General features: G+C 46.5%; 1 protein-coding gene across 1 annotated transcript in view; it reads right to left on the minus strand.

The window, feature by feature from the left end:
• Positions 1-13,066, minus strand: part of RAD50 (RAD50 double strand break repair protein) — a 248,484-nt gene that overhangs the window by 201,989 nt on the left and 33,429 nt on the right. The window contains exon 3 of the mRNA XM_043912145.1: positions 8,238-8,276. The gene's annotated coding sequence lies outside the window, so the exon portion shown is untranslated. The remainder of the gene's footprint in view (positions 1-8,237; positions 8,277-13,066) is intronic.

Raw genomic sequence — 13,066 nt, forward strand, 5'->3', positions numbered from 1 at the left:
GCCATGTTCCTACATATCTGTCTCCCAGCGGTGCGTTTACAGAGCAAGAATGAACAGGATGGGGCCTGGGGCCTCTTGCACCTCTGTTGGGTGGGACGCTTCAGCTCACTTGGCTGAAGGACACAGAGTGGTGTAGGTTGAAACAGAATAAGGTAAACTGAAAAAGGCTACATCACTTGAGGGTAGTCACACTGAAAATAACAAACCCTTCTCCAACTGCCCTGTCCCCACTCCTCAAATTATTAATAAAATAATTTTATTAATAAAAAAAAGTCCTTAGAGGTAAGAGAATCATGAATAAGGAAGCCAGGGTATAAGCATGTCTCTCTACTGAAGCTGCAGCCCTTGATCTCCCTGGCTTTGGGCTCCTTCCTGTGAGACAGGGCAATGCCTCCAGGCCTTTTCCTCCTGCCCAGGAGGGCTGAGGGTCCAGGAGTCTGCTGGTGTGGGTCGGGGAGGTTGGGCCCTGAGGGCTGTGCCTGTGCTGCCCCTGGCTGGGACATCAGCCCCCATGTGCCACCTCACCACCCGTCTGTGAACTGCCACAGTGGCAACCTTGGCCAGCCAGAGTGACACTACCCCTTCCTGTCATCATCTTTGAGAAGTATTTATGATACATTTCCTTTTTCTGCTTTAGGAAATGGGTGGCCAGGAAAAATTCTGCTTGAAAGGGGTGCATAAATTCACCAAGGGTGGACTGGACAGCAGGTGAGGAGGTAAGAGAATCCAGAGAGCATTCCAGAAGGTGAGTCGCGAGGGCTGAGCTCAGAGGTGCCACGGGAGAGCTCGGCTGCTGTAGGGTGTGAGCCCTGATGCTGCTGCAGGGCTGTGGGGCTCACTGGGCTCTAGTGGACAGACAAGCACATGGCACTTCCCAGAGCAAAAGCATCAGAGAAGCTACTGACCGGGAAGCACAGAGGCCTGGCAGGTCTGAACTGAGGGACTTCTAATGTCACACTGGGGGAATCCCACTCAGAATTGCTCTGGATGTCCCCCAAATACCCACTTTACCTTAGACCCAGCAAGGATCTGTTATGCAGGAAGGGATTTAATCCTTTTCTAAAACCCCTGATATTTTCCAGCCTGTGATATAATTTCTGAAAGTCATCATAAATTCTCTCTCCTGGTTTCCTTCTATTTACGTGCTTATTTTCCTTTTCAAAACACTTCAGTAACATTTCCCCACATGAAGACGTCACTAATGCCATACCCTCTACTATCTATTCTGCTTAACAACTAGGAAGTGAATTTTCAAAAGCCCCTGAGTAACCCAGAGATGTCAAGGAGCTCACACAGAACATTTTAAAGAGGATGCTCAGGGCTCATGCAGGGACCATTATTGTTTTAGAAGCAAATCAGAAGTTTCTGTCTGGGCAGGGTCCCGGTAACGAGCAGAGCTTAAGGAGGGACTGTTTCCAAGGGGGTGAGCAGCATGGAGGAAAGGAGAAACACCTTGGAATCAGTGACAATGGGGAGCTGTTACCATGGCCTGGAGGGAGGAGGAGGTGGGACTGTTACTAGGACCCTGAGAGAGCAGAAAGAAGGGCTGCTGCGAGTTGCAGTGGCTTTAAGGAGAAGAACACAGTCCTGACCTGAGGCCTGGCAAGGGAGGGAGCTGGCGGGGCTGGGGGGAGGGGTGGATAAAGTACCCTAATATACCCCAACATTATTCTCATATCTCCTGCAGGGGCCTTCACCTGGCCAAACCCAACTGGAAGCACGAGGGCATGGAGCCTGGTTGGTGCAATCCACAAAGGTCAAAAACTGGGAGGTGTGGGAAAGGGTAGAAAATGTATAGGGGCAGGCTGGTAGGGGGATACCCTGCATGTGTGCGTCCTAAGTTACTTCAGTTCTGTCCGATTCTTTGTGACCCCGTGGACTGTAGCCCGCCAGGCTCCTCTGTCCATGGGATTTTTCAGGCAAGAATACTGGAGTGGGTTACCATGTCTTCCTCCAGGGAATCTGCCCGACCCAGGGATCGAACTCGCGTCTCCTGCCTTGGCAGGCAGATTCTTTTCTGTTGATCTACCAGCGAAGTCCATACCCTGCATGGTCATCTAGTTTAGTAGCCATTTAAAAGGAGTAAATTAGAAGTTAATGAGCTGTAATATGGCCCCCTCACCACATATAAATGGGAAAAGAGGCAGTCAGAGACAGAGATGTCCATGAAATAAGGTTTAAGTAATTTTGGTATAGTGATCTGCATCCTCAACATGAAGGGGGACAGAGAGCTTTACTTAGTTTAATAATTCCAAAGTAAACATGTATGTTCATAAAGAAGATTCTAAATTATCAATAACACATTAAATGTGGTCACTGTACTACTTAACTGAGCTTCAACAGGGAAAGGAAGATTATAACACAATTTAGAGATACCATATATCCACTCAAGGAGATTCCCAGGTGGCACAGTGGTAAAGAACCCACCTGCCAATGCAGGAGATGTAACAGACCCAGGTTCAATCCCTGGGTCGGGAAGATCCCCTGGAGAAGGAAATGGCAACCAACTCCAGTATTCTTGCCTGGAAAATCCCATGGACAGAGGAGCCTCGCAGAGGGTTGCAAAGAGCTGGAGACAACTGAGCACACCCCCCCCCCCCACACACACATCCATTCAAAAGAAGTGTAACAAGCTATCATTAAACATGTCAGGTTATTCACATGTCTCTACCTCCTTTCTCTCCTGAAGTGTCACTAAAAATGCCAGTCAAGAAGTAAAATGGTAAATATGCTCAAGAGCAAACAGAATGGTAAAGAGACATTAGCGGATGAGAGACCTCAGCAAACTCTGGGAAACTGGAAAGCAGATGGAAGAATGAGGGAGGGCTGATATGGAAAAAGTTAGTCTCTTAAGGGCTCCCAGAGGGGGAGACTGACATGAGGCAAGCCACTTCTGTCTCAGAACCGTGGGGGAGCTCAGACCTTGGGGAGACCAGGTATTATGATGGTGGGGGTCAAGTACAGAGAACGTAGGGAAAGGAACCAGGGCCATTGTTTGGAATCCTCCCAGATCCCACGTCATACTCTGTCCAACACAGCAGGAGACTGCAGACACTAAATGGGAGAGACACTGGCAGAAGAGAGGGCAGATGGACACAAGGATGTAAATGCAGGAATGACGGCAAGTCTACATACCCCAACTTGCCCAGGCGTGTATCATCTTGTACCACAGTATAGTGAATTTCAAACATGGCTACAAAAATTTTTGACACTTTTTGAGAGGGAGGACTCTTCCCCTTTCCTTAATCTGGATGGGCTTGTATTACAGGGGAAGTGATGTTATGTGACTTCCAAAAGGCCCTGCAGCTTCCGTATTGCTGGCAGGAACATTCACACTAGAATCCTGAGCTACAACACAAGAGGCCCAACTACCAGGCTGTTGTCCTGGGGAGGCCATGGGTCGTCTGCCTGGTCTCCAGTCCTGCTGCACCCAGTCTTCCAGCTATCCCTGCCGAATGAAGAACCATGTTGGAAGTGGATCCTTCAGCTGCAGCTGGTTCCAACTTTCAGCCGTCTCAGACACTGTCGAGCAGAGAAGAGCCATGCCTTTTCCCAATTCCTGACTTGCATCACAACAAAGTGGTTGTTGTTCATGCTACCAAGTATTGGTGTGGTTTGTTAGGCAGTAATAGTAATTGGAACAGGAGTTAGAACCCTTCTCTTGAGAGGCCGTGTGGCTCTAGAGCAATGGTACTTAAGGAGGTAATTTTGCTCCCCAGAGAACATTTGGTGAGGTTTACTGACATGTTTGGTTATCACCACTCTGGGAGGAGGGTTACTACAGGCACCTGGAGAGCAGAGTTCAGTGATACCACTAAACATCCTACAACAAAGAATTATTTGGCCCCGAGTGTCAACATGCCGAGGTGGCGAAAGCCAGCTCTAGAGAAAAGAGTCTGACATTTAGAGGCTTGTTAATGAAAAGACTGGCTTGCTTCCTAGAGTGATGCCCCAGTCAAGTTTTCCCCAAATACAGTTTAATTCAGCTTTTTATTGCTTCACTCATAAATATCAATAGATATTTATGATATTTGAGGAAAACTTCCAATGTAGAAGAGAGAGAGAGAGAGAAAACAAAAAGAAGCCAGGTGGAAACAAAGACAATTTAGAGAATAGAAAAACATTAAAAACTAACAGACAAATGAAAAATAAGTAATACCTTCAGAGAAATAAATGGGAGATAGTGTATCCATAAAACAAGACTGTAATATTATGAAAAAGAAGCAATCAGAAACAAGAATGAGTATTTGTATATTAAAAATATAAAAGCCAAAAATTTTAAAAATCAAGAAAGTATTTCCAAAAGGCAAATGGAGGGGAAATAAAAGAGAAAACATAAGAAAATTAGATGATTAATCCAGTAGGTTCAACAAGCAAAACAGAGGGGAGAAAATTATCAAAGAATTAATTTTTTTCCCCTAGAACTCAAGGACAGATACATCACACATGACTTAGCACAGCGGTAAAGAATGTCTACATTCACTATGTGTTGAGTTAACCAAAAATCTTGTTAGTCTTACTGGAAGGATGGAAGAAGAACTGGAGGTGGTTTTGTAGGTGAGCTCAATTCTCAGATACCACAAGAAGTACACAGAGGTCTAAAACTGGTAAATCAAGAAATAACATCATAAATAGAAACAGAAAATAATAAAAGGGTTGAGGGGGGTTCCTCTGAACAGAGTGGGGCAGAAAAACATCGAGAGAGGATTTTTATTAATATTATAAGCCTCTATTTTGTTTAAACCATATGTGTGCATTATTTTGATAAATTTGAAAAAATAAACATTTATTAAAAATGAATCCAATAAACAAATTGCAGTGTGATGGGATTAAATTTAATTATTTGGAAAATTCACCCAGGTGGGCAAATCATGCCCCAAGAATGCTCAATAAATTGGCATGGGCAGCACAGAGCTCATTCATGTGGAAGAAGTCTCCTGATATCACTGGTCAGCAGCTGGTGGGTGGGAGCAGGGGTGGGGACAGGGGGGTGGCAGAGCAGCCCTTGGGCAGTCATTACCAGATCCCTTTCCCAGCAGGTTGTATTTCTTGGGAGACCCTGCCCTTGAGCGTGGATTCTGAGGGTGGGCCAAGAGCTGAGCCCGTGGCTGCAGCCCCGCCCCGCAGGTTGTCTCCGCAGCCAACCGGGACTATATATATACACTCCTTATCATCTGATGGGTCACCATATCTCCTACTAGAGGCTCCCCAGGTTGGCAAAGTGGGGAACGTGCTTGTGAGGTCTGGGGCCTTACCTCTGAGGTACGTTTAAATGGGCACCAGCCCTCAAGCCTAACCATCCTTTTCCTTCACCCACTCACTGACTATTATCCCTCTCCCTCTCCACTACCTTCTACCTCAATCCTCAGGAGCTTTGCCCTGGAGATTGCTCAGTTGGCCTGCCTGAAGTTTGTTTTCTCTTTTAAACCTTTTCAACTGTTACTTCCTTTTAAAAAATTACATCATCATTATATAAGTGTGGATGAAAAATATTGCCTGCCATATCAGCAAACAAAGGATGCTATGACCATCAAGCATTACCACCACTCCCAACAGTGAGCCTGAGATACTGGCCAGAATACTGGCCTTAGACAGCTAAGGTGCATATCAAAGGAATGATTTCAATGAGCCTAGACTCTTGCATGTTCCCATACACAGAAAAGCGCTAAATTCATTAACTCGAGGTGTCTGATTTTCTTTAATTAACAGTAATTTTTTTATGTCCTTACTACCTGCTTTTTGTGGCGAAACTCCTTTCTATCCTGGCTCCTCCCTTACCTTACCTCTTTGAGAACAGTCCCCCAGAGCTATCTCAGAGGCTGACACCCAGGCTTGAAGTCCTCATAAAATTCATGGAATAAAACACAATTCTTTCAAAAAAACAAAACAAAACAAAAAAACACAATTCTCATTTAGGCTGCATTTTTTTTTTTCAGTCAACATAAGTAAAATGTATTCCTTGCAGAAAAGTTTTAAACTGTTGAAAATCATCTATAATTCTAACTAGCCAAATAAAATCAATATTTGTCTATGAATTTGCAGAATGTTTCCACGCTTCCTCACAGGTACCCAGGAAAAGTACTACTGGTTCATGTTTCATCTGAATACCACCAGCACTCACTACATGTTGGACCCTGAGCTGGGCCTTTAGAGGTGTTAATTCCACTAAATCCTCACAACTCTTCGAGGCAGGCCTTATTATGCTCATTTTACAAGCAGGAGACAGAGGCTTAAGGAGATCATATCACTTGCCTGAGTTCTCATGTGGGTTAAGAGACTGATCTCGATTTAAACCCACTAGGCTGAGTACAAAGCTACTTTCCTTGCGTGTTTTGTTAAGATTTTTCCATTTTTCTTTTTCTCTCTGTTGGGGTGCATCTCACAGGCCTATAAGGCCTGTACTTGCCCAGTTTCAAGACTGAAGAAAGAGCCTGGAGTCAGTGACAGAGACATCAATGATATAAATGGATAGGGGGATCCATCTTACAAATGTGAAGCAAAGTCCTGGAGCAACACCCCCCATGTGATGGTGAGCAGGACAAGGAGGCAACCTTCGCTCCTGGTAAGGGGAGACTGCCTGTTACAGGGGGAATAGAGAGCAGGTTGGCTCATCGGATACCAGGGAACCTAGCAGAGGGGCACGCCCTTCACTGCCTCTTGGACAAGAACAATCTCTAGCTGGGGCCTGTGGCAAGCAAGTATATAGGAAGGTCAGTCATGTGAATGGGGTGTAGGTGAAGCAGGCACTGATGCAGCATGGCATGTACAGAGAGCAAGAGAACAGCCATTCTGGGCTTCCCTGGTGGCTCAGTGGTAAAGAATCCACCTGCCAATCCATCTGACATGGGTTCAACGCCTGTCTGATCGGGAAGATCCCACATGCTGATGAGCTACTAAGCCTGTGTGCCACAACTACTGCGCCTGCGCTCTAGAGCCGGGGAGCCGAAACTACCAAGCCCACGCGCTGCGCCTGCGCTCTAGAGCCGGGGAGCCGAAACTACCAAGCCCACGCGCTGCGCCTGTGCTCTAGAGCCGGGGAGCCGAAACTACCAAGCCCACGTGCTGCGCCTGCGCTCTAGAGCCGGGGAGCCGAAACTACCAAGCCCACGTGCTGCGGCTATTGAAGCCTGTGCGCCCTAGAACTCGTGTTCCACAAGAGAAGTCACCGCAACGAGAAGCCCTGGCATCACAAATGGAGAACAGACCCCACTCTCTGCAACTAGAGAAAAGCCTGAGCAGCAATGAAGACCCAACAAAGTAGCAACAAAGCCAAAAATAAATAAATAAAATTATATTTAAAAAACAAAACAAAAAAGAGAAGAGCCCTTCTGAATGGCCTGACCATACACTTTTTTTTTTTTTTTAACCTAGCAATACATGTAAACATTATTCTTATCAATATATATACACCCCTGGGCCATGCTGCTGCATGATGTGTCTTTGTGTAGATATGCCAGATTTTAAACAACCAACTCCTTTTTGTTGGGCTTTCCAATGTTTCCTTTTTTCCTATTATAAACAATGCAGTTATAAATATCTTTATTCATCCACCTTTGCAAACATGTGTTTATTTCCAGAGGATAAATTCCAGATGGGAGAACTGCTTGGACAAAAGCTAGATGCATTTTTAAAAGGGGCCCCTTTTCCAATCACATCAGCAGTACACATCGTTGCACATTCCCCCCACATTCATTATTTACTGAGTATTTTCACTTTTTAAAATTTGGACTGTGATTTAACACAGAAACAGAGACCCCTCTATGCTGGAAGCATCCTAGTATATTCCTCTAGACTTAGAACCAAACCATTCTTGCTTTTAAAAAAAAGAAAAAGCCCATACACTCTGCCAAGGCCCGCTCTGACTTCAGCAGGCGGGGCAGAACCTCCAGAGAGACCAAAGAAGAGGAGAGGCCTGGAGGGAGGAAAGCAGAGGAGGAGGACCAGGCTGTGGGCCCATGACTGACTGTCGTGGGGGAGGCTGCCAGGTTTTCCCAAGGGAAGCACTGTCCTCCTGGGTCTGAAGACTGCATAGCCGCCTCTGCTGACCCATTCCTCAATACTTAGCTGTTCCTCACTGTCCCCAGCTCTCACTCTAACCAAGAAGTCAACACCAGCTTCCGCACCTTCACTTTATTTGTCAGCCAACACTTTCAGCCCTCTGGGTCTATACTGAATACATTTCAAGGCCTTTTAAGTTGAGAAGTTTTAAACTAGACACAGTCTTATTGTTCTTTTACCTTGATGTTGTTTTCCTTCAACAGGCTGCAAACTGGCACCTGTAGGTAAAAAGGAAAGTAAGTGATTAAGGAAGCGCACTAAGGGGGAGCCTTGGGGCAAAGTAAACCTGAATGGAAGTTGAGTGATGAGTGCTCATCTGTGGCAACTCAGCTGTGAGTTGGCTGCATGTTGGTCCAAGGCAGAAACAGGCCCCTGACATCCACACAGGGGTATTCTCCTGCCCAGGGCAGTTCTTTCTCATTTGGCTCATTGACACTCTTTTGCTGGCAGAAACCTTTTTCCCCTCGTCTCAAAGTCTTATATAAACAGTAAGTGGTTCTGTCATACCTTTTTTTTTGCGGGGGGTGGGTGGGGGTGGGCATGTCATGTGGTATATGGGATCTTAGTTCCCTGACCCGGGATCAAACCCATGTCCCCTGCAGTGGAAGTGTGGAGTCTTAACAACTGGACCACCAGAGAAATCCCCATCATATATTTTTATTCATATATCCATTCACGAAATATTTACTGAGCACCTACCATATGCCAGGCACTGTCCTGGGGCTCTAGAAATATAGCACGAGACAAAACAGATGAAAACCCTGCCCTTGTGGAACCTGAAGACCAACCAAATAAATTAATTAAATAGTAATCAGAAAAGTTAACTGCTCTGGAGGAAAAACAAAGCAAAAGGTGGTAGAAGGAAATGTTGGAGCAGAAGGTGGAAAGGAGTGCTAAAACTGTAAATACTGTAGCCAGGGAAGCCCAGATATCTGAGAAGATAACTTGTGAACAAAGACCTGAAGGAAAGGAGGACATGAACCCTGAGAATAAGTAGGGAAGAAGCTTCCCAGGTGGGGTCAACAGCATGTGCAAAGGCCAGAAGGGAAGAGCCTGTCTGAGATGGTAAAGATCGGAGAGGAGGGGAGTGTGGCCAGGGAAGAGTGAGTGAAGAGGAAGCAAGGGAGGGGAGCAGAGAGGCGGTGAGAGGCTCCAGAGTGTGCAGAGCACTGGAGTTCATCAAGCGCTGACCTTGAGCTTTGACTCAAGATGGGGGCCACTGGAAAGTTTTACACAGAGAAGGGACACGATGTGTCTCACACGTTAACAAGGTCACTCTGGCTGTGTTGAGAGTAACCTGGGGAGCACAGGTCAAATCAATTGGGAGGATACTGCAGAAATCCTGGAAAAGACAATGGTGGCTTGGACTGGAGAGGTAGCCTGGGGCGGGGGACAGGTATTGAGATCTAGTCAGATACTAGAAAGTAGAGCCAACAGGATATGTTGATGGATTTAGAAGAGAAATATGAAATAAAGGAGTCAAAGAGGACTCTGAGATTTTGGCTTGAGAAAATGAGAAGAAGGAATAGTCATCTGCATGCGGAAGCCTGACGATGGAGCATGTCTGGCAGGGAGATAAGGAGCTCAGTTTTGTTAAGCATGAGATGACTTTTAGACACTCAAGTGGAGAGGTGAGTAGGCAGGTGGATATATGTGTCTGGAGTTCAGGGGAAGAGAGATCCAGACTGGAAATGAAGATTTGCAAGTGCTCAGCATGTAGTTCTTACGAAGCCATGCTATAGGAGGAGGTCACCAAGGGGGGTAACTGTCAATATACAAGCTGCCTTCAGTTCATGAAGACTATGTGTATGTGTAGTTGCTCAGTTGTGTCCGGCTCTTTGTGACCCCATGGACTGTAGCCCGCCAGGCTCCTCTATCCATGGGGATTCTCCAGACAAGAATACTGGAGTGGGTTGACACGCCCTCCTCCAGGGTGATCTTCTCAACCCAGGGATCGAACCCAGGTCTCCCACACTGCAGGCGGATTCTTTACCGTCTGAGCCACCAGGGAAGCCCTCATGAGGGCTAAGCTCCATTCAATTGCTCAGCAAAGGAGACTGAGAAGGAGTAGCAAGTACAATAGGAAGGAAACCAGGAGAAAGGGTTTTGAGGAGATGGAGCACTTCACTGTGACAGGTCAAGTCATATGAGGACAGAGAATTAATAACTGGATTTAGTGTCTTGGCAGCACAGGCGATCTCGGTCAAGGGCAGAGTCAGCGGAACGGCTGGGATGAGAACCTGACTGGAACAGGTTCAAAAGAGAGGAGCCCAAGTCATGAGCTAGAGGACAGATGGGGCTGGCAGCCTCAGGAGCTCTGGAAGCGAAGGGGTAAGGGATGATCAGATAAACTGCTTCTAGCTTCACTTCACTCATTTATAAGCTGTAAAGCACAAAGCTGGCACTTCCACAACACACGTAACAATTTGGCAGCTGCTGTTACCAAGCTGGACCAGGTTCTCCATGTTGCTGAGCTTCAACCAGTTCTGGTCCCCAGAGAGAGTAATCAGCTTGTCTCTAGACTCCCAAGATGTTAATCCCATTTTCTCCAGGTCACCTCGAGCCTTAGGATCAATGCTCACAACTTCAGAGGGCTCCTGGACAGCCTGGTCTGCTTCTTATAGACCAAGATTTTACTCAGGTCTCTTCTGATGGGAAGTCAGAGGAGCAAGAAGGCAGGGGTCCTGCCCCTACAAAGCCTGCCTTCTGGTGGAGAGGACGAATAACCACCCAGAACAGATGAGCAGCAGGTCACTGCAGACATAGTTAAGTGCAATGAAGACAATAAAATGGGGTGAGGGAAGGAGAGAGAATGTAGGAGGGGCCTCCTTCAGCCCGGGTGTGCGATCAGGAGGACTTTCTGGCAGACGACATTTCAGATGAGACCCAGGGAAGCCTGGCGTGCTGCAGTCCATGGGGTTGCAAAGAGTCAGATACGACTGAGCGACTGAACTGAGCAGAGGGCAGCTCATTCTCCTCAAACTGTCCCCAATCCCACACTGCTCTTAAGCTTTCAAACCTCCCAAGGCTAGGTAGGGACTGGAACCAGCTAAGTACATGTCCAAAAAGAGATATTCTCTTCTTTCTCTAATATATATTGTGGGGATTCTTCTCTCCATGATTAGAAAATACACACATTTTTTTTCACTGAAAGATGTGGAAATACTGAAAACAGAAGTTTCAATTCCAGTACCCTGAGATCGTTATTGCTCATACTTTTATTTTTACTGTTCACATTTGGTGTGTATCTTTCTAGACATTTTTCTACGCACATATACACAAATTTTTAAAAAATGGGATCATGTTGTATATACTGTTTTGTGTACATTGTTTTAGTCATGAGTTGTGACTAAATTATAAGCACTCAGATAATTTTCTTCTCCATACGATTCTTAATGGCTGCATAGTATTTCATTGAATGCATACTTTTGTCATATTTTATTTAATTCCAAAACACTGGCCATTTAGATTGCTCCCAGGTGACTGCTACTATGAGTAAATACTATAATGAGTAATCCTATATGTATCTTTGTTCTTTAGTGGAAGAGGCTTGCAAATTTCTCATTGTCTCCTTGGATTAAGTGAAAATGTCACTGCCCAGTGGGAGTGCCACAGATGTCGTGGCATCAAGAGGCAGCCTGAGGCTGAGGGCAGAGGGCGGGCAGGGCTGAGCCCTGCACCCAAGAGCCCCAGAGCCTGATTTAATCCTCTGACATAGCCCGGGCCTGACTTCCTCCCTAGAGGACCTGAGGAGTAGGAAAATAATAGGCCCCTCCCATAGGCCAAGTGAAATCCAAAGGGATTCCCCACCTGAGCCAGGAAGGGGGTGTCTCTCTCTGACCTGAGCACAGACAGCACCACCCCTCCCTTGAAATCCCCTCGGGGAAGCTCCTCCGTCCACCCCTTCCTGGGGAAAATATCTGAGGGGTCAGGCAGGCCGTCTTTCTTTGGGGCAGGGCTGCTGGGGAGTGCTTGTGAAAGAGAGGGTTCTACAGAAATAGGAGCTCCTCTCTTACTCCTGATCCAGCCTTGCTCCCGAATCCCTGAATTCCTCAGAGGAGCCAGCAGGGACAGTTTGTGCCTCCCATGTGAGGAATGTCCTCAGAGACAGTGAGTTCTGGAGTGAGTGGGAAAAGCACAAGCCCAGGAGGTCATCAGACCTGGGTTTGAATCTGAGCTCTGGCACATTTCAGCCTCATCTTGAGCAAGTGACTTCACCTGTGGAATGTAAGCTCTAGGAGGGAGGGACTTGGATCTCCCTTGTTTACTGTTATATCTGTAAAATTTAGCATGTAGTAGGTGCTCAATAAATCCCATGCCAGGTCAATGTATGCTCCTTTTGGAGCCTCAGTTTGTTCATCTGTAAAATGGGGTGATAACACCTCACTGGTTTGTTGTGAATTAAAAAATAAAACATGGGTAAATACTTAACACAGTGTCAGGTATTCGAGAAACACTAGCGGCCAAAGCCCTGGAGAGGTGCTTCCACCATGCTCTGCACACGGCGCTGACATGAAGCTCTGCAGTTCACCCTTGTTAGAATTAGTTTACTCTGCTCACTACTGCATCCCAAACGTGCCTCTGGTGCGGTACACATTACACTGTGTGTGCTTGTCCAAGTACCCCGTTAGGCTTAGGGCAGTTTAAGGACAAGAATTCTGTCTGTATCCCCTGTGTCTCTGAACAACAATATGAAGTAATAAGCAAGGTTGTTATTCCCATTCTACAGATGAGGAAACTGAGGCTGAGAAAGGTTAGATGCCTTGCCCTAGTTGCACAGACTGGGAGTGGCAGAGCAAGATCTAAACCCAGTTCTGATTTCTGGGCCCCTGCTCACTTTTAGGTGACTCTCTTAACAAATAGAATGGGGGTAAGAAGGAAGCAAGCTAGTTCCCAGGGCCTCTGAGGGAAAAGGCCAGCAGAACTCCAAGAGGAGTGGGGTCTTCAGGGAGCTGGAGAGTTGTCAGGGCACCAGCAGTCACCGGAGCCCCCTCTTACCCTCCTATGG

This window comes from Cervus elaphus, chromosome 9 (genome assembly GCF_910594005.1).
Source record: "Cervus elaphus chromosome 9, mCerEla1.1, whole genome shotgun sequence".
Lineage (NCBI taxonomy): Eukaryota > Metazoa > Chordata > Mammalia > Artiodactyla > Cervidae > Cervus > Cervus elaphus.